The 23,530-nt window shown below is 38.7% G+C and overlaps 1 pseudogene; it reads left to right on the top strand.

Annotated features, from left to right (window-relative positions):
* Positions 1-3,095: 3,095 nt before the first annotated feature.
* Positions 3,096-3,728, top strand: LOC143563589 (3-beta-hydroxylase pseudogene; annotated as a pseudogene).
* The last annotated feature ends 19,802 nt before the right edge of the window (positions 3,729-23,530 follow it).

Below are 23,530 nucleotides of genomic sequence, written 5' to 3'. Positions count from 1 at the left end.
AGGTCTAATGCAACTTCACCTAATATAATTTTTTTTGTGAAATAAAGGTTGCCATAGACCAATTTTTTGATAGTGGCGACGGGTGAGCTAACTAGTTCTAATCTATTAGTATATAGCAGTATTAATCCAAAATAATATTAAATGCTTTTTATATTTGATTAACAAAGACATAAATTAATAAAATAGTAAAATTGTAACTTCCAAAAACGTAAATACTCACCAAAATATAAAAATTGCAAAATTTACTAAAACATCCCAACATTTGATTAAATAAAAAACAACAAAAATGTTTGATCGGTTGGAATGACTTCTCGCATTAACAAATGAACTTACACACACACATACATACATACACACACACACACACACACACACACACACACACACATATATATGAAGTACGGGTAAAATGACACAATTTAACGTTAAAAAATGGATGGAGTTAGCGAAGTGAATGAAAATAGCAAGAACCTATAAACCTCATGGGTCAAGAAAAAAAAATTTAGATGAAATAGCACATTTAGCAGTTTGCTCTTAAAACTACAAGCTTCATGAAAATGTAGGTAAGTGATAGAGTTTATTATATATATAGGGTTTGGATCAAATATAAATTAAATTAACATGCTAACTGTAAAAAATAAAGTAATGTAATTATATATACAACATAGTGTAATTATAATTACAACATAGTATAATTACACTACGATATAATTACATAATTAAACTACTTGTATAAATAATTACACTACTTGATTCTCATCGTTAGCACGTTAATCTTATTCTTACATTAATTTTCCCCTATATATATAATGGTGTTCTTTGTTTCAAACAACGGAAAAATAATCTATCTTAAATTGTTTCATTTAAGAAGCCACATGAAATGTTATTCTCCATGAATCTCTTAGCCTGACTTGTTCTTTCATCATTTCTCTCTATGTACAATAAGTTATCTTAAATGGTTTTCAATATCTTCCAAAACACAAAAACTTTCCACCATCTCCATGGAAGCTTCCGATAATCGGAAACCTTCATCAAGTTGGCAAGAATTACCATCGATCCTTCAGAAAATTAGCCATAAAACATGGCCCCCTCATGTGTAATAACCCGGTTTTTCTCGTTTTGATTTACGAACTAGAACCCGACCCGTTTTGTTATTCGGATTATTTTAATCAATAAAGTTAGTGCATGTTTATTACTTAATCGTTATTTATTAAATAAATGTTTGGTATATTATTATCTATTTTATTCATCTAACCCGTTTATATTTGGATCCAAACCCAACCCGAATCCGAATTGATTTAATTATCAACCCTAACTTGCTCTTGAGCCCAGATCCATCAACCAACGCCTAATTAGGTGAACACTAAACCCTAATTCGCATCTAGCCGGCCCTAATCCCTCATTCGATTACGTTTAGAAGGTTCTAAAACTTGGGTCATAGCTTATTATCCACGTTATAAACCCTAATCTCGTTTTCTATATAAACGATGATAATTTTACAATTAAACTCACACCTAGCTTCCTTAAGCCGTCGCCTTCATTAGCCCTACATATTAAAATTGCCGTTTTCCAGCCTGTTCGTAAGCATTTGTGGACGGAAACTGTGGGCTCTCGTTCACCTTCAATTATAACGCGTTAAAGTAACATTATTATATGGTTTTGGTCGGATTTAAATGGGGATTTAAAGCCTTAAACTTAATCAGTCGTACCTAAACCCGATTTCCCAATTTCAAAATTAGGGTTCATGTTCAACTTTGTTCAATCTGTTCTGTTTATTAAGTTTTGGTTCTGGTTTATATATGCAGATGCTGGTTAGCCCAGCTGGGTAGTTCACTTGAGTCATGGGGGGGGGGGGGGGGGGCAGGTCGCGGGTTTGATCCCCTGCCACCCCAAATCTTTATTGATTTTTGTTATTTTTCCTTTCTAAAACCTTAAATAAGTATATTATTAATATTAATAATCAAATAAAACTATTTTATTGAGAACCGACTTTATGATACTTGTTTTCTCTCGTTTACGTTCGTGTATATATGTATAAGTAAGCATATATGGTTATATATATAATAACATAAAAACTAATATTTTGATATATAAATATATGTAACAAGTAAATTATATATATAAATATATTTATATAATTTAAATTGACAAACTAATAATATTTTTTTAGATGTATTTTACTTTTATATTTTATATACTTTATATATTTATACTTTATAAAACTAACAATATCTTAAGATGTGTTTTACTTTTATTTAAACAAACTAATGATTTTGTATACAATATCTTTATATATATATATATATATATTATGATTAAAAAAGAATATATATTAACTTAATTATCGAGCTTTCGTATTTGATCTAGTTCGTTAACTTAGCATATTCGTATTCTATTTTACTTTATAGGCTTTATCGTCAACGCTTGATTTTCCGCACTCTTATTATCTCAATCACCGTTGTTTGCCTATCGAGGTGAGTACCACATTCCCCTATTTTACTTCTTTTAACTGTTTTGGGGACATATGCGTAAATATATTTCTCATTTATACTTATACACAAAACTGCAACTTTGTCTTATGTGTTAACAACTTATACCTTACTTGTTTATGTGCTTATTTGCTTTGTATGCTTTCGCATTCGGAGAGGTCTAACATAATCTCAGTCTAGTATGATCATACGCCAGTCGTTATAGCTTTATGCTTCTCGACATCTCAGTTATACTTGCTCATTTGGTTATTTTGTTATTCTCATATGACTTGTTGCAAATACATATTTTTATTTATACTTTGAACTGGCGTGTTGCTCACTCAAACTTGTGTTGACAAAACTATATTATTTTCAACGCATATGCAGGTATTCGTTCGATGTGAAGTACAAGATCACTTAAGGATTTATGCTAGGAGAAAAACTTAATGAGACATGTTGTAATTGATTGACATATGTACTTGTGTATTTGAATTTGTATGGATAATTGTTATTTGGAAATTTAATTAATAGATATCGACACTTTTAATAATGCATGATAGTAACCTTGAGAGCTGTGACAATCAATTCGCGCCCCGATATTTCTGCCGTAGGTTAGGGTGTGACGTCATGCTTATGCATCTAGGAAGCGTTCCAGTCGTCGTTGTCTCTAATGCTCATGTAGCCCAAGAAATTTTGAAAACCTACGAGTCAGCATTCTTAGACAGAGGGGAACCAGATATCATTTGGAAAATTACCGATGGGGGAAAGGATATTGTATTTTCTAATTATGGAGAATATTGGAGGCAACTTAGAAGTATTGTTGTCCTCCACCTTCTCAATAATAAAAGTGTCCAGTCATTTCAACAAGTAAGAGAAGAAGAGATGAGTATTATGATGGGAAAACTCGAAGAAACAAGCGGTTCGGTAGTTAATTTCAGAAACTTGATGGTTTCGCTCAATAAAGATGTATTGTGTCGGCTAGCTTTAGGCAGGAAATACAACGAAGAAAAGTTTAATATCATGGTTCAACAGTTTAAAGAACTGGTGGGTTTTTTTAGTCTTGGACAATATATACGCTATTTGTCGTGGGTGGATACATTAAGAGGCTTAAATGCCAGAACCCGGAAAATTGCCAAAGAATTTGATGAGTTTCTTGACGGTCTCATTGAAAAGAATTTGATGAGTTTCTTGACGGTCTCATTGAAGAACGCTCACGTAGAACCGCAGAAGAATCCTTTAATCATCAAGCTCGATCTTTAATTGATATACTGCTTGAACAACAAAATGAAGATGAAAGCGGCTTTCAGTTTAGAAGAGATGCTATTAAAGCTGTCATATTGGTAACTAATGCATGCGTCTTTTTTTATTATAAATTACTAGTGCATTTTATGGAGATTTTATCACTTGCTAGGCTTACTTTTTTTTATTTTATCACTTGTTAGGCTTACCTAAATAACTTCCATTTTTAGAAAATGTTTACAATAAAGTGGCAGACAAACGGGCAACAAGCTGCGCCGCTACCCCCTTTTGAATAGCAAAGCCAATTCTAATAAAAACGAAGCTTTGAGACCTAGGAGTTGAAGAGGTTCCGTGTACGACACGCTGAACCATACTCAAAAAAATTTACAGCTTCTGGGGCCAGGAAACCAAATGTATCAAAAGCAAATGGGAGAAAGACATGTTGATTCTCTAAACAAGTTTTCTCGTGTTTAACAACTTTGCCTGATTCAGCCTTCAACGCAGCCTGACCCACAACAAACCCACGGTCTCTGAGCCCAACAAGAGGAGACACTCCTGTAAGATCCACACAAGCGTGTTTCCCCCCTGCCCACCTGAACACAAGTATATCAACTGGTCGTAAAGTAGACCTCTCTTCAAGAGGGTCCGTGAGAAAGTTAACAGGGGCCTCATTTTTAGCAGAAATCCATGCCCGTTTAAGAACATCACACAAAACATCCATAACCAAATCATGTCTGTACTTAAAGCCAAACAATTCTTTGCAATGCACGCATGGTCTTCAAAAGAATCCAAACAGACCTTGCGACAAATTGGGCAAGACTCAATCAGTCGGGAACATAGGTATCATTAACCGGTACTTAAGGATAGCCCGATACTCCAAACCCGACATATGTCGTCCTAATCCTTTAATGGGAATGGCCGTTAGAAAATACTGAGCTCGAGGAGCCCGAAGGCATTCAAATATAGGGGGTGTAATTGTTTTTTTTAATCACCTTTAGCAGCGGCGATTAAGCTTGTAATTGATTGTATCAGATTTTGTGTATATAATTGTATCAGATTAAGTCCAAATTGGTAGTTATAAAAACCCCATTAAATGCGCTACTTATATAAAAAAGAATTCTTGTTTTCATCCTCTATCTTTCTAGCATTATAAAAACATGAACCGAATTACACTTTAAACCTTCATGTTGTTTCTTACAGGATATTTTTACTGCTGCAACTGATACAATTTTGTAGGTTCCCAGCCGGATCTACACGAGATATCACGTACTACGCAGGTGCGGAATCCCTACGTAAGACGTTACGAGTATAGAAAGCAATACGATTAACACACGATAATCAAACACGTTGTATACCAACCTTAAACACGTGATACGTAGATCACTTGATTACAGACTCTCTCTGACTCGAATACACGAAAACTGTAAAACTGAATCAATTTTAATAAGCCGTAACAGATGGCTTATATAATCACGACAACTTCGCCTGGCATGTTCAGGCGAAGTTGTCACTAACTTCGCTTGTCTAACAAGTTCGCCCATATCAGCGAACTTGTTAGCAACTTCGCTTATACAAAACATAAAACATTACAAACGCAATTACAGACACTAGACACTGAACTACTGACATTATGCACCAACAGACTCCCCCTTGGCAGTAGCTTCATCTCTTTAGCTTCAAACACGTGTCTTGTAATCTTCAATCTTGTATCTTCACGCATGCACTCCTTCTCTAACACAAACCGACACAACTCTTTGATATTTCCTCGCTTCGTCTTTCCAAGCAGGAATATAAAAGATTTTCTTCTCATTGAGCACCTGTAGATCAGCTTGCGATAAGTTTACCAAATGCATCAGATCGTAAACTCTTAGAAGCTCTTGTTCATCCTCGTCTTCCATCACTGCCTCAGCTGTCTCACAATCTACAAACCACCACTTTAGGTCTTTAAGCACATCCTTGGGCATAAGCTTCATCGGTACTTCTTTCAAACACCGGATCGGTTTATACTTCATGACCATCCAAGGCTTTCCATCAGCTCTCAAACCTCTATCCTTGTCTTCAACAAGTTTTCCCTTCTGTGGTTTTAACAGCTCAAATTTCTTCTCTTTTATACTTTCTTTCCATACAATTTTTCCAATAACTCTAGCCATATTATCGTCACTTCGATTGATTAACCCCAATCTGGCTAAGTCTTTCACTTCACATTCCGGCAGTGTATTCAACGATCTTAACAGTCTTTTAAAATACTGAACACCGTCATACCTTTTAATCACGAAGAGCCTCAACTGCTCATCATAGATCCAGCAAATAATCCATTTCTTCGCTTCAGCATAGCCTTTAATATTGTAACTCTTCTTAAACATTGTAGGGACCGCCGGTTTCTTCGTTTTGACGAACCACTGAGCATAGTCTTCCTTCCACCTAGGCTGCTCTTCCCATTCAGTCTCATCATTTGCCATCTCATTACCCATATCGGCTTTCTCAACATCTGGAATGTCATGCTCCACATTCTCTTCTACTATCTCTCCCTCTTCAATCTCATAATCAATCACAATATCTTCTCCAATCTTTTCTATCACATCACTTGGCAATACATCATCATCACCAACCAAGCTATCATCCATCTCTTCTACGTCCACCACCACCACATCATCACCACCAACTGCAGATGTCGACTCCCCCTGAGTTGTGGAAGTTCCAAGAGCTTGAGTAGTTCTTGGTAGCTCACCACCTGCATCTTTCGACGAATTGGGATCATCGTCTCTATCATTCCTTCTCTTCATCCTCAACTCATCGCCTTTACAGCTCGTCTCCCCCTGAGATGACAAGAACTCCTTCAGAGCATCTATGATCTTTCCATGTTCTACCAGCAGGGACGACTACATCTGATTCTCTGCAACTAGGCGTTGAATAGCCTGGGTCTGGATAAGATTCACCCTTGATTGTTCTACCACGACCCGTTCAAGTGCAGCTATTCGTTATGAGTCTGAGAGGGTTGCATCGAAATCGAACCTCATATGTGAAATGTCTTGAGTGTACTGAGGAGGGATTTCCGATGTCACCGGGACCTCAGAAGTAGAAATAGACGTAACCGCAGGTGGTATCGTCACCGATAGCCCTGCAGTGGCCACAACAGTCGACTTAATAAAGCGTGCCACGACCTCCGATGGAGTAACAGTCGGAGGCGGCAACGAAACGATCACGGGAGTCGAAAGTTGGAAAGTAGTGGGTGGGAGGCCAAATGTAGACGATGTAGCAACTACGGGAACACCCGTAGCGCTTGGCCTAGTAACCTGTAGAGATGAGGGAACCATTGTCATATCGGATAGTGCTGGTGGAGTGAAACGTACCACCCTAGAGCTCTCACCGGCTCCTGATCCTGCACCTATCCGTTCCCTTCTTGACCTTCTTATCAACTGTTGTACCTCTTCCTCAAAGTCTGACTCGTCATCATCATCTGTTCTCTTTCTTTTCCCATGTAGTCTTTCTCGAGTCACCATAATCCTTCTCGCCTCTGCCACTTCATCTTCAGAATCTGAGCCAGCCACCGTTGTAGCTGCCCTAGTAACATGCACAGTCGAGGCACGTTCAACTGGGACCTGAACGTTCTCCTCTGGATCCACCCGATCCATATCAAAGAATCCTTGACCACCAAATTCTGCATCAAGGTCCACTTCCTCCTCCGGTGACACAACAGGAGCAGCATGTATAGCTTGAGGTGCTCCTGCCTGTTGTGGTGCCGGGTCCCTAAACTCATCCCCACGAGCAGGCACATACTTCGGGTTGATTAAGTACCCAAAGAGTGGAGTATGGCGAGGACGAAGCTCAGGTTTGCTCCTCGCACTGGAGGATCGACACTGGGCGAAGATCCGTTTGTTCACACTCTCTAAATATCGGATCGGACGACGCTGAGGAAGTGTTGGAGCAACATGATTCAAGATCATTTGAAGGAATCTTGGATACATGATGAACCGCTCAAGCGCCATCGCTCTTCGTTGACGATCAATCTCGTAAAAGACCATCTGACTAAAGCTGAATCGCTTGTTGTATGTCAGAGCAGTCATCGCTTACTGCATGGTCGCGCCCATGCCATCAGTGCCCGCCTTTCTCCCTGACATGCATACTATCATAACATGCATGAGAAAGCGCCACTGGTCAAGCAGAAATCCCTTCCTTCTCTGCGAATCCCCCAAGGGACCAGAATAACCCATCTTCAAAAATGCCCCATCGCGGAAAGGAGCTACAAACTCCGTCGGGTCATCCCTTGTTTCGTTTCCAAACCGCAGAGCCGCCCGTATATGTTCAGAAGAGAACTGAACAATTTGATTGTTGACGGTTGCGCGCATCACCGGGGGCTCGACTCTACAGTCGTATTCCACGGTCTGCCAGAAATCCTCAATGTTGGGTAAGGATATCGGCAGAGTTGTTGTAATGGCATGGAATATCCTCGAGCGTAAAAGGAATGTGATGATTTCGCGGAAATCATCAACTCCGCTCGCTTCCGGGTCTAAGGTGATATACATGTTGTGACCCGGGAAGAACTGTCTTTGTTGATCACCTCCGTCATCACCGCCTGCACCACCTGCTCCAGCAATAGCAGCCATATCTGCAACAAACAGATTAAGTTAGATAAACGTCAAAGCGAATCACAAGTTCGCCTGTTACCATGAGCGAAGTTGTGATCAATTCTGTATAGGCGAAGTTAAAGGTGAGGCGAAGTTGGGAAACAACTTCGCTTCAACTTGAACTTCGTCTGAAAATAGTTAAGTAAAATGGTCCAGGCGAAGTTACGGATAACTTCGCCTAATCACAACATCGCCTCATAAACTGTTTCAAAATCAATAATCAGGCGAAGTTAAACCTCAGGCGAAGTTACGGATAACTTCGCCTAAACTGTAACTTCGCCGAATTCGAATCGGCAACAGTTAAGGTTGTTGAACGACGTGTAGATGATGATTTCGGAGATCGAGGACTCCGAAATACATGATTTTATGAAGGTTTATACGTTCAAGTGGTTTACTATCACGTAAAAACAAGTTTTAAAATCGGGTTTTTAGGTTTCAAATAATCGAGGTCACGAAACGGGTCATATCGACCTGTGATAATCATTAACGACAATGATTATACGAATATGGACCCCTACACACCTTTAATCGACAATGAAATCGAAAAAGAAACACAGAATGATTGATGACAAAAGAATCGATAAGTTCGCCGAGGTTTCTGTGAGTATAAGTTCGCTGGATTTTGAAATAAATGAACAGTTTGACCTTTAGAGTCCTTTATATAGGGTCACAGATGTATCGGCGAAGTTGTGGATGAAGTTATGCAGAACTTCGCTGAAATTAAAAATTTTTCAAAACAAACCCCATAATTTGAACAATTTGCAATTAAGTTTTAAAAACATCCTTTAAAGTGTTAAATGAAACGATCAAGACCAAGTAACCAGGTATAAAATCATACAACTCCAAAAATAGAAAAACTTTTAAAATAAAGGTACGCGGGATCAAATTTCAGTCTCGACAGGGACTACCATGTTTTAGAAAAGATCCGAACAGAAATCATACTAATTTCGTGACTGTCACACAGATCCGTGTTCAGCTGTATTATGACATAAAGAAACAGGTTGTAAGCAGGTAATCTACTTAGAATGGTTTTCATCGTTTCTGTGATACGAGTTAGGTTCAATTAAACTCAAAACTTAAGTGGGCAACAACTCAGAGATTATGATGCCTCCTATCTATTCTCAAAGCGTATTTGGCTTTCCCCAAGTCACCCCGAATTGACCTTGACCCGTAGTGTCTGATTAAGTAGGAATTACTCTTCGATCTTAGACTCTGCTTCCAGTTCACCTTCTTGTGTCTTGATTGATAATCATTATCATTATGAACTCTAAATTTTTTTTTTTTTAATCTAACATGTATATACACAACTTCAAGTAGAAAATAACTGCAAGTCCCGAATCTGGATCACTGCAGTGTCTTGACACGCTAACTTCACGGGAATCAGAGCACTCACGGGCTGGTGTATGACTGGGTAATCGCTTTTCTGCCTATCATTCGGAAAGATATGTATGAAGACAGGCACAACTCTTAAGGAGTTTCCACAAAAAATCGAGTAGATTTAGTTAGTATCACTTCTACTTTTACGCACCACAAAAAGCTACCATGACATACAATGACTGTTCTAAAGACTTTTAAGCCTAATAACTTCATAGTTAAGCACACAGAATCAGTATATCTATCACTTTCCAAGGTTGGATCAATTTTCTGTTAAACATAGTAAAGTGACTTCTTACGAAGTAGTAGACTTGAAAAATAATTTCATCTCCCGAAAAGAAAAATATAACTTCTATCGCCCCGACCAAATCAAAGTCTTCAGGTTAACGGCTATCCCGAAGATCCAATGGATCAGCTGGACCGACCACATACTAGTATGTGTCCTTCTAACTAAGTATGATCGACTAATTTTAAGCGAAAGAATGAAAACTCATCATAAACCGCCCCGGTCACTTTCAGTCATCTGGTTAATGGCTATCCTCATATTCTACAAGTGGAAATGAGGACCAAACATATCCTAAGACATGTCCTTCAAACTGAGGCAACCGACATAATTCTAAGCGATAGTGACGTTTTTTTTTTTTAATCAAACACAAAGCATGGTTACTCAGGATTGATCATCCCATTCAGCTCAACAAGGTTTTGAAATCTAGTTTTGTCAAACGCTTTCGTGAATAAGTCAGCGAAATTATCTAACGTATCAACCTTTTCGAGCTCAATCAGCTTCTTCTCATCACAATCCCGTATAAAATGATGACGTATGTCAATATTTTTAGTTTTACTGTGCTTCACGGGATTGTTAGTTACTGAGATAGCAGCAGTGTTATCAATGCAAATAGGAGTAAGTGAGAAATTCAGACCATAGTCGCGCAACTGTTGTTGAATCCAAAGAACCTGGGAGCAGCTAGTTGGATGCTGCCGTGTATTCTGCTTCACAGGTTGAAATTGCGACTGAAGTCTGCTTCTTGCATTGCCACGACACCAATCTGCCACCAAGAAACTGACATCCACCAGTTGTAGATTTCCGACTCTGATTGCACCCTCCATAATCAGAATCTGTGTAAGCGACTAGCTCCAAGTCTCCTCCTCTCGGGTACCACAACCCCAGCTTCGGCTTGCCCTTGAGATACCGCAGTATCCTCTTTGCACCCTTCAAATGAGATTCTTTTGGGTTTGCCTGAAAGCGTGCACAAAGATAAACAGCAAACATTATATCAGGCCTAGAAGCAGTTAAGTACATTAAAGAACCTATTATAGCCCGATATTGGGTTGGGTCCACGTCTGCATCGTTATCTGAATCAGCACCCAATTTGTGATTGACGCAGACTGGAGTATCATATGGAGTGCTATCCTCCATCTTGAAGCGTTTGAGAACATCATGGACATACTTTGTCTGATGAATGAACATCCCGTCTTTCTTCTGATCAACCTGCAATCCAAAAAAGAAAGTTAGTTCACCCATAGCGCTCATTTCAAATCTCTTCTTCATGACGGCCTCAAACTCCTGACACATGGTGACCTTTGATGCAGCAAAGATAATGTCATCCACGTAGACTTGCACCAGCAGAAAGTCGCTTCCCTTTCTCTTGAAGAACAACGTGCTATCAATCTTACCTCTTTCAAACTCATTCTCAAGCAAGTAATTGGATAACGTTAAGTACCAGGCAGAGGTGCCTGATGTAGTCCATACAGCGCTTTACTTAGCTTGTACACGTGATCGGGAAAGTCAGGGTCAGGAAAACCCGGAGGTTGCTCAACATACACAACCTCATCGACTTTACCGTTTAGGAACGCGCTCTTCACATCCAACTGAAAAACTTTCATCTCCTTATGAGCAGCAAATGCCAAAAACAGTCGAATGGCTTCCAATCTTGCCACAGGAGCAAACACCTCATTGTAATCAATCCCCTCTTGTTGATTAAAGCCTTTAACAACCAGCCTCGCCTTATTCCTGATAACAACCCCTTTCTCATCTCTCTTACATTTAAAGACCCATTTTGTGCCAATCGCATGCACATTTCTTGGTTTTGCGACCAAGTTCCATACTTCCATTTTCTTAAACTGAGCTAACTCTTCTTGCATGGCTTCGACCCACGAGCTGTCCTTAAGAGCCATTTGATAGTTCTTTGGTTAAATCTGGCTGATAAAGCAGGTGTACAAGCATTCGTTGATAATGCCCGTGTCTTTAATGCTTGTGTAAACACAGGTGGCTCATTCAAGCTTTGTCTTGTTTGTACACCGGCGGACAGATCACCTATCACATTCTTCAACGGGTGATTTTTGTGAATTCTCGTAGTCGGAACCGAACTGACATTTAGATTATCTTCCAAGTTCGAAGATAGCTCATCCATGGTTGATTGATGTTGAGAGTGAAACGGATTGATGAATTTCTCTTCAGTAGAGGCAGCAGGGGTATTGACAGCATTTGACGAGGAAGGCTGACATTCATCATACTGTGGTCTTTGCACCAAAGTGTCTTCCTCATCGCATATCATCTTCGTAGCAATTCGTTCCTCATCTTCTGCAAAATCCAAATAAGGCATGTTAAAAGATTTAAAAAGTCTATTATTGTCAAAAACCCCTGCGGGTCCCGTGCTTGGTTTTGGTGATTTGTAACTTGTGATATCAGTGTTACACACCACCTCAACCTTGCTGGTCGATGTATTAAAGACCCGTCTGTTGGAAGTCCCAACAACGTATCCGACTAAGATTCCTTCGTCGGCTACTTCACCAGATTTTGAATTGGTCTTTAATATCGAACATGGGGACCCGAATGGTTCAAGACCACTCAAGTTGGGCTTTATCCCATGCATTAGTTCATAGCAGGTTTTATTTAATCTTTTAACAGTTAACACTCTATTAAGGATATAACAGGCTGTAGCAACAGCTTCAGCCCAGAACACCACGGGAAGTTTCGAATCAGCCAGCATGGTCCTGGCTCCTTCAATCAAAGTCCTGTTCTTCCTCTCAGCCACTCCATTTTGTTGCGGAGTATACGGTGCGCTGTATTGGTGTTCAATCCCCTTCTGTAGGCAGAAGATCTCCATCTGATAGTTCTTGAACTTAGTCCCATTGTCACTCCTGATGTATTTAACTCTTTTTCCCATAATGTTCTCAACTTTGGTAATCAAATTTATTACCATCTGAACAGTTTCATCCTTCGACTTCAGGAAATATACCCACGAGTATCGAGAAAAATCATCAGTAATCACCAAGCAGTACGATGTTCCTCCTAGACTTTTTACATTCACGGGACCGAAGAGATCCATGTGAAGTAATTCTAGGGTACTGACAATTGAATTGACCTTCTTGGTGAGATGGGATTTCTTGTGTTGCTTTCCCTTCTTGCATGATAAGCATTTGTCTTCGAAGTTGAAATTCTTCAAGGGAACCCCCAACACAAGCCCATTTTTGACAAGGTAGTTCATCTTACGAAGATGAATGTGCCCCATTCTCCTATGCCATAATTCGGACTCTGATTCAGTCGCTTTCGACAAAAGACACGATTCTTCAGTGGCCATTTCAGTAGACCTCATATCCATGATATACGTATTCTTCACTCTCGGAGCCTTCATAACAATCCAGTCCTCTGGTATCTTAAAAGCAGGATACAACACTATCGCCTCATTCTTCGTGAAATGCACGGTATAATCCTTGTCACAGATCTGCGAAACACTCAGCAGATTGTGCTTCAGTTCTTCAACAAAGTTAACTTTCTCTAGCGTCATCTTCCCTTTAGTCACAGTCCCAATTCCTGTGATCTTTCCACCGCTCTCTCCTGCGAAACTCACTCTCCCACCTTGAACATGTTTCCAGTCTTGTAACAATTTCTTGTTACCCGTCATGTGCCGGGAACAGCCGCTATCCACAACCCATTGATTGTTGGCAGCCCTGTTCAACTGTTCCTGCACGATTAAAGCAAATTATTAGAATCTTGGGACCCAAGACCTCTTGGTCTTGGGTCGATACATCCCGTACCTTGGCTGTCCAAAGTTAGTATTATAATCATTTCTGTGAGTCCTAACAGGATACCTTCTTGTGGCTTGTCTATGAGGCCATCCCAACCGTCTTGAATTAAATGAATTATTAGTTATGGTTTGGGTGTTACCAGTGAAAAACTGAGATCTATTTCTTTGAAAACCTGGATTAGTCCATTTTCTGAAATTCGATGGGTTTTCAGTTTTATCATTAAATTGATTACTGTTAGCTCTTTTTTCAGATTTTAAAGGCCTCACACATCTGAATTTTTGCTTCAGAGGGCAATCAGCAACAAGATGTCCTTGTTGATTACATCTAAAACAACACCTGTTTTCAACTTTCTTATCAAAAGTTGTCTTAGATGTTGAGGCTGTATTACTGCCCGTTTGTCTCACATATGGTGGGACATACGGGTTTAGTGGAGACTTCTTTTCAGATGTTTTCTTTTTCTCTCCACTTTTTGGTAACACTTCCTCTTGATTTGTCTCACTCGACTCAGAAGACTTGTCCGAGTTAGATGAGACAGGACTCGGAGCAGAGATTTTAACACTTGCAACAGGCTTACTAACTTCTGGTTCTTTAGCAGTAACTGGAACTGTAACTGTCTGACCATAGTCAACATCGACAGATTTCTGATTACAAGGGTTAAAAGTGTAATTATGATTGAAAGGTGGTGGAACTTCATGATAACCAATTCCTCCCCTTTTTGGAGAACCTTGATCACTAACAAGGTGATCAAGTATAGCGGAGGAATTTCTGAATTGTTCCAGTTTCCTGTTAAGTTCCACCACTTTTACCTGGTGATCAGCTATCTGTTTTTCTCTTTCAGCTATTAGTTTGGTTTTTTCTTCTAGAACCTCATAGCTAAGAACAATCATATTAATTTTTTCAGCAAACTTTGCTTTAAGACTTTTAATATCTATTTCACTAGCTTTAATTTTTACTTTGTAACTATTTTCTCTAGCTTTAGTGAAGTGATGATATTCTTTTAAAGTTTTATATTGCGCATCCAAACTAACAAACTGATCAGTTAGAGTTGTCAGTTGTTCAGACAGAAGTTCACACTTAGCACAAGGGAGTTCGGTACTTACCTCGGAGAGCTGGTCTGCTACATCTGCCATGTACGCTTCATCTTCGCCAGTTCCCTTCTCACTATCTGCATTTTCGATGTTTGCCAAGTTGGCCTGTTCAAATACTTCTTCAACATGCAGATTCCAGTTGTAGTCTTCGTTCTGTCTGGAAATCATGGCTCTATAGTCATTACCACTACCACTTTGCTGTGTAGATCTGTTCTGACTGCGTTCTACACGTTCATTCTTGCATTCTTTTGCAAAGTGGCCATTCTGCTGACAGTTGTAGCAGCGAACCTTCGACTTATCAAACCCTGGCCTCTCACCGACAAACTTCCTGCCAGTCTTCTTCATGAACCTCTTTACCCTTCTCACTATCATGGCCATCTGCCACTGCAGATCCATCTCCTCCAGATCATCAGCATCGATCTGGTCATAGTCTTCATCCAAAACTGCAGGATCAACGATCTTACCCTGAATGTAGTTCTCATACGAAGCAATAAAAGATGCATAGAGAGCAAACTGCTGTTCAGCAGATTTGACACTCATGGGCATCTTCAAGTAGTTGTTGTTTGAAACACTCGGGGAATAACTACTCTTGTTCGCTTGAGGTTGAGAAGCATTTGACCCTCCAGCTACATAGCACACATCACCGTTCAAGTTGAGAGATACATGTCCCTCATGTGTTGAGCTCGCGCCTGACTCTCCCTTAGAGTAATAAGCAGATGATTCCGTTTTCGAACTTGATCCAGAGTTAACCTTTGCCCCATACATACCCGGATCTTGAACCTGATCGGTAGGTGTCTCCTTTCGTACCATGTTCAGTTCAAACGTTCTTAGCTTGTTAACTGCTGTCTCCAGGTCATAGTCAGCAAAGTCTTTATCTTCTCTCATCAACACTGTATACATCTCCCATTTTGGTGGGAGAGCATCAAGAAGCTTCTCAACAATCTCATCTTCTTTGTATGCGATTGAATAGTTGCTGAGTTCAGTCATCAGATGATAATATCTGGTGATGATATCATCAAGTGATTCGTTTTTCAGATACTTGAAGACCGAGAATTGGGTTTTTAGAAGTTTAATCTTCGAAGCACGAATTCCCACATTGCCCTCAAAACGGTTTTCAAGAGCTTCCCAAAGCTCTCTAGCAGTCTTGTACTTTCTGAAAGTGTGCAGAATCTCTTGTGGAAGAGCCATTGTAATTGCTGCATGAGCTTTACTTTCTGCCTCATACATCTTCTTCTCTTCATCTTCCATTTCTTTGTACTTCTTGATCTGATCACGACCTTCATACTCAGTAGTAGGTGGAATGTAACCATCTTGTATGCATACCCACATCTTCGCATCTTGATACTTGACATATTGTTCAAAACGGTCTTTCCACGCTACATAATCAGTTTTCTTAAGCATCTTGGGTGCTTTTGTAGCCGAACCTGCTTCTACTTCCATCTTTACTAATTCGGTAATGTTTATCGAAGACATCTTTCTCAAAACTCAAAGAAATCTGAAAATCAAAAATTTTATTTTCAAACAGCACAGTAGGCGAAGTTGTGGATAACTTCGCTTAAAGCTTAACTTCGCATGAATTTGTAACGTCGCTCACTTTCTTAAATTCGCCGGATTGGCGAAGTTGTGAATAACTTCGCTTAAGTTGAGCGAACTTGGGAGGTAGGCGAAGTTGTGGGTAACTTCGCTTGAGGTAAGTTCCCAGCCGGATCTACACGAGATATCACGTACTACGCAGGTGCGGAATCCCTACGTAAGACGTTACGAGTATAGAAAGCAATACGATTAACACACGATAATCAAACACGTTGTATACCAACCTTAAACACGTGATACGGAGATCACTTGATTACAGACTCTCTCTGACTCGAATACACGAAAACTGTAAAACTGAATCAATTTTAATAAGCCGTAACAGATGGCTTATATAATCACGACAACTTCGCCTGGCATGTTCAGGCGAAGTTGTCACTAACTTCGCTTGTCTAACAAGTTCGCCCATATCAGCGAACTTGTTAGCAACTTCGCTTATACAAAACATAAAACATTACAAACGCAATTACAGACACTAGACACTGAACTACTGACATTATGCACCAACAAATTTACACAGCTCTTGAGTGGACATTATGTGAGCTAGTTAGAAACCCGCTAGTGATGAGAACCCTACAAAAGGAGGTGAACTTAGTAGCCTGAGGCAAACCAAAAATCACCGAGGATGACATAGGAAAACTTGAGTATCTTAGTGTAGTGCTCAAAGAGACTATGCGACTGCATGTACCTACTCCTGTATTTCCAAGAGCATCATCACAAGATGTTAAAATAATGGGATATGATATTGAAGCAGGAACAAAAAAATACATCAATGCATTGGCAATAGGACGAGATATTGCAATATGGAAGAAACCTGAGGAGTTTAGGCTAGAGAGATTCTTAGATAGTTCTTATGATTACAAAGGGTCTTGTTTTGAGTTCATCCCATTTGGTGCCGGTAGGAGAGGGTGTCCTGGTATTCAATTTGCGGACACCCTTATGAAGCTTGCCCTTGCGAATGTGGTTTACAAGTTCGATCTTGCGCTTCCTGGAGGAATGATTGGGAGGAATATGGATATGAGTGAGAGCACCTCTCTTACAGCCCACAGGTTGAACCATTTACTTCTTGTGGCTACTCCTCGGTCCGAAAGCTAGTTTACTTGTCAGTTTGTTCTTTTTACCATTACGTAAACATGGTCAAATCATAGTGTGGTGCATTATGTTTGTATTGTGGAAGTGGATCTAAATAAACCCTCTATGGTGTGTATTATGATTTGTTATGTCCCCGTCATGTAGCTCAGTTGGTTAAGGGGGCGTAAGACTTGGAACAATATGATTTGTTATAGTTTTATTTTTGTAAAGATATAACCGATTAAGTTTAGGGATTGATCAAACAATATACTTGACTATAGTGATTGTCCTTTTCTTGTGTTGTTATTAATTAATCATCTTAATTGTATATTAGAAATCTAGTTAATGGCAATCCATAAAACACTTTGCAATTTCACATATAATATTTCCTACCCAAACTCGGGTATCACGTATAATAGATGTTTAAAGAGTTGGATGATTTTAGTAGTTTATATTGTTGTCCTTTATGTAGCTTTCTTAAGGTACAAAAACTATTGAATGTTTCACATGCTTTTGAAGGATGATTTAATCATAATTATCAAAGGCGCTATAGCATAGGCCTCGCTCGGGGCCTAGATGCAAAAATAATGAGGGCTTAAGTAAAAAAAAAACGCACTTAAATCGATTTTTTTTCATACGGTCCGTCGAATATCGAAGAAAGAAAACCAAACTTTTCCAAAATAAAGTTTTTGAAACCCGAAACCAATTTCTCATACAACGAAATGTTTTGAACTTAAGAAAATTATCCCATTTGGGATTTAGATGCCTTAAACTCGGAACTTGAATACATGTTCGAGATTGTAATTTTGGACGACCATGTTGCTGAACAACTGAGACCCATACTAGTGAATACACTTTAACTACTTTTTTAGAACCGTAAAGCATGTATGAAACTGAATCACTTAATGCATATAGTACAATCATGTAGTAAACATTTGAGCTAGTTGTACACGTAGGACATCACTGATATTGTACGCAAGTTGATGGCCATGCAAAAGCCTAGCACGCATAGAGATGACCATTCAAACCGGTTCCTGGAACCGAACCGGTAGACCCGAACCGGAACCGAACCGGTTCCTACCCGTTTTTTTAGGAACCGGACCCTATCTGATTCAACCCGATGATCCGTGACCGGTTCTTGCGTTTCTGAGTGGGGGCGGGTAGGAACCGGAACCGAAACGGTTCTAGCCGTTGGATCGAGTATAGCCGTTGGAAATCGTTTTTTTGGCCGTTTTTTGACCGTTGGGGTCAAAAATAGCCGTTTTTTTGGCTCCCCCAAGCACCCCACTACTAGTATAAATAGGTATTTGGTGTCATGGGTTCATCACAACACTCAAAACGCAAACCCGAACGCAAAAAAATACAAAAAACGCTATTACAACGTTTTGAGTTCTCTAATCTCTTGTTTTCTCTTCTTCTATATTCATATTTGTTGTTATAGCTGCCTCACAATCATCGGTTGGCCGAACAAAGTTTCGTTCGTATTGTACCTCATAATCGTAATTAAGAGATTTGGTGCAATTGGGATTTGGTTGAATTGAGTGACCATTCGTTGAAGGCTCGGTGCAAGTTTTGTGGGGTTTATTTAAACCCACTTTCGAATTCAAATTTGAAGAAACACATCGAAAAACCGTATTGCAAGACGTTGAAAAAGAACGTCGATTCGCAACAAACGCAAATGGATATTGAAGGCGGAATATTTACATACCAAATTGATCGAGTTCAAGATCGTATGGCGAAGTTTGTGATTCAAGAAGCTTTGCCGTTTAGCCACTTCGACAACCCTCGCTTAACCGCCATGATTCGAGATACGCTTCAACCACAATACACTCACGTAAGTCGTCATACTCTTAAACATTATTGTTTAAAATTGTGGAAGAAGGCCAAAGAGGTACTAATTGCATATTTTGAAAATATAAATACGGGAATAAACTTAACTAGTGATGTTTGGTCGGCTACACATGGTCTACCCGAATCTTATCTTTGTATCACCGCTCATTGGGTAGACCCGTCATCGTGGGAAATGATGAAACGCACCATTGCTTTCGAACTCTTTGAGTATCCACATATGGGAGATAATTTGTTTGAAATTTTAAATTATGTTATAAAAACTTATAAACTAGAAAATAAAATATTTTCAATGGCATTTGATAACGCGTCGAATAATACATCGGCGGTTGATAAATTAAAATTAAAATATACGCCGATTTGCAATGGTGTATTTTTTTCACTCAAGGTGTGTTGCACATATCATTAATTTAATCGTGCAAGACGGACTTGCTTCGGATGAGGTTACATCGGTTATAAACGATTTTAGACTAATGATACATGAAGTTTTTAAGAAAAGTAAAAAAAGACAAATGGATTATAGAAAATTTTGTAAAGATACGGGAAGAAAAGCTTTGGGAGCTAATTGGGATGTACCTCATCGATGGAATTCCACTTGCATAATGTTTCAAAGTGCTTTGGAACAAAGAGAAACTTTACAAATGTTTCATTCTAGTCTTGCCGAGAATGATTTGGCAATCCCCTTTTCAAATGAGAAATGGGAAATTATCAATGACTTATCGACTTTTCTTGAAGTTTTTAAAACATCAACTACGAAACTATCGGGAACGTATTATCCGACAAGTCCCTTGGTTCTTTCGGAGTTATTTTTAATGGTTAACAATCTTAAAGAATTTGAATATAAAAGTCCAATGTTTTCAAACATCATATTACAAATGAAGTTTAAATTAAAAAATACTTTCTTGAATTGCCACCGGTTTTTACTTGCGCCGCCGCTTTAAACCCAATGTTAAATGTTACGGGGGTTGAATGTGTGATAGACGAAATTTTTTCAGCCTTAGATATGCATGAAGTTGACCCAAACTTTTCAACAGAGGCAAAAAATTATTTTAACTTGAATTTTAAATTTATGTATGACTTTTATTTAAATAAATATGGGTCAAACATACACATGCCTATGCCGGGGGGGTCTTCATCAAGTTCAAGTGCTACTAGAGTACGAGATCCCATGATTACCCTAATGAACACCGTTCGCAACGTAACGGCTAAAAAACAAAGGGGTAACACCCCTTCAAGCGAACTAGGAAGGTATAGTGCAAATGATTACTATACCGGTTTATCCGAAGAGGAATATGGCACTTTTGATGTTTTGGCTTGGTGGAAGGTAAAGGAAACCGAGTTTCCGATTCTTGCCACCATGGCCCGTGATTTACTAACCGTCCAAGCTTCTACGGTAGCTTCGGAATCCGCTTTTTCTCTTAGTGGCAGGGTAATATCGGTGAGAAGAACAAGACTAAATTCGGAGTCGGTGGAGATGTGCATTTGCTTAAAGGATCACTTGGACTCAATCGATCGTATTCAACACGTAACCACTCTCGAAGATGAAACACCACTTGATGTTCGAGTGCACGACGAACAAGAAGGCATTTCTACAAGTAATTCCGAGGAAGAAGTCGCCGCTCAATAATTACGACGAACAAGAAGGCTTTTCTAGAAATAATATGTCACAACTTTATATTTATAAGTTTAATGTTTTGTTAGTTTGTTTTTGAAGATTTTAAAACATGTAATCTTTTTTTTTGAACTTCTTAAAGTAAATAAAATGAATTTTATATTAATTGTTTTTTTTTATTTTTCATGTTATACAAATACGAATCGTAGTTTAGAATCCAAATCGCAAACGAAAAACGAAAAAAAAAAATTTTTTTTACACTGTAACCGGTTGGAACCGGTTACAGTACAGGAACCGGTTTAAGAACCGGTAAGAACCGGTTAGATAGGTTAGGGGTCCGAGGGTGGGAGAACCGGTTCGGTTCCCTAACCGGTTCGAGCCTGGAACCGGTTTATAATGGAGTTTTGAATATAGGAACCGGTTAGGAACCGGTTCCGGTTCCTAGTCCCAAACCGTTTTGAACATCTCTAACTGCACACATAATAGTTTGGGCAACTGATTTGCGCAATCTAATAGAAACACAACATTTGTTGGTTGATTAGATGATTAAACGACTGATTTGATATGTTCAAGTTGATTTATTTAGAAAACGTGTCTGTAAATTGTACTTCTATTCAGCAACTTTGTTGATGTATTTGTTTTAAGCATATCTCTCATGTGGCCGTAAAGAAATCAAATGACCTAGAGCTATGAATTTTGGAAATTGGAAGTATAAGGATAATTAAGATTTTTGTTCTAACAATATATGATGTTTAGCCCAGATGGTTAGTATATGTTTTAGACAAGTCTTATTTTGGAAACCCAATGTTATGGTTTGATAATTTTACTTAATATGTAATGACTTGGTAGAACCTATGTTTGTTTGTGTTACTTCCCTTGTGTTAAATATTCGTAATGACTTGAATAGTTAAATGGTAGACACCTTAGAACATCATAAGGTTGTGACATACAACTTGTGATATAAAAACATTGTTGTTGTAAGGAAAACTGATTTTTATTGGTCTCAACTATCATCTTTTGGTCATTGCCGGTCCCAACTAACGAATTGGCTATTGGCAGTCCTAACTTTTAACGTATTTGTTCATAACGGTCCGCGACTAACAGAATTCTAACGTCGTTAGTTTTAGGTCACCGGAAAAATGTTTTTGGCCGGAAAACACACATTTTTTTCCCGGAAACTCAATAATTTTGTCCCAAACATCATGATAACATTGTATCGTACCTTTAGGAACCTTTTTCTAGTAAAAACCCCAATTATTGAGGTCGCCGGAACCCTAGAACCATCGTCGGAATCAGTTGATGGTGCTTAAGTGATGGTGGTTGGTTGGCGGTGAGTCAATTGGTAGTGGTGGCGGTGTTCAGGTGGTGTGTTTCAGGCAAACAAAGTTGACTTTCCCGGCCAAAAATGTTTTCCCGGCGACCTGAAACTAACGGCGTTAGGATTCTGTTAGCCACGGACCGTTAGGAACAAATACATTAAAAGTTGAGACCATCAGTGACCAATTCGTTAGTTGGGACCGGCAATGATCAAAAGACAATGGTTGTATTCAATAAAAACCAATTTTTCTTGTTGTAAATAGCATGAAAACCTTGGAAGTCCATAACTATTCTTACACTATGAGACCCATAAATTTATATCTCCATAACTAGTCATAAGAAAAAAAAGAAAGGGTGTAATCTCATGTAGAGGTATCATTAGACGTTCTACTATCAAAGTTTTTTTTTATTTGAATTTGTCTTGTCATCTAAAACTTTTAAGAAAATTATTTTTAGACATTATAATATTTTATATTTAAAGCAGAATACCCGAGGCAGACAACCAAACCGTTTTCTTGTACCCAAACCCGGTAAGTTATCGGGTTATAATTATACCCGACAAATTCACCCCCAATTCTGTTTTGCATTTGCAAAGTCGTATTTGGTTTCTTGATGCGTTTCCAATTACTCACCCACCTCCACTTCTGATAACAAATTAAGGTATGTTAATTCTATCTATCCTCATAACATCTCTAATTCTATATTAATTTCAATCTGTTTCCGTCTCTATCATTCCAATTTGCATAGCAGTTGGTTTAATTAGGGTTTCATGTGATTGAAATTGGGTTTTACAAAGATGGTTGCTTTATCCTGATTTTTGAGGATGTAATTGATTCCCGTAGCTTATTTGACCTTATATTAGGAAACTCAGATTCAGGTTTGCTAAATTAGGAGGTTTTGGTGATTAATAGTCAAGATTTATTATGTTTTCAATCTAGAAATGAATAAATGTTGTTTTTTTACTACTTTAGTTGCAAATCTAATCAAATCAATCATACCCATTATAAAATCCGTCAATAGCAAAGCTATAAGCAGGGTCTTGGGAGGATGAGATGGGGAGGGTGAGATGTGGGCAAACCGTACCTCATCTATTATGTCAAATATAAATAATTTGAACTGTAAAACAGATGGTGTTTTGGCTTCTTGAAAGAGAATGCAGTTGAAGAGCTCATGTGTGTATACATGTTCATGTATATATGTGTGTTTAATATTTGATATTACTGCTACCAGAAAACATTCATGTGGTTTTGACTTGTAAGAGTTGAATCA

The sequence above is a fragment of the Bidens hawaiensis genome, unplaced genomic scaffold (genome assembly GCF_021521415.1).
Source record: "Bidens hawaiensis isolate Kalapana, Puna unplaced genomic scaffold, B.hawaiensis_p1.1 tig00021500_1, whole genome shotgun sequence".
Classification (NCBI taxonomy): domain Eukaryota; kingdom Viridiplantae; phylum Streptophyta; class Magnoliopsida; order Asterales; family Asteraceae; genus Bidens; species Bidens hawaiensis.
The sequence above is the reverse complement of the archived record's forward strand: the minus strand, read 5'-3'. Positions and strand labels throughout refer to the sequence as shown.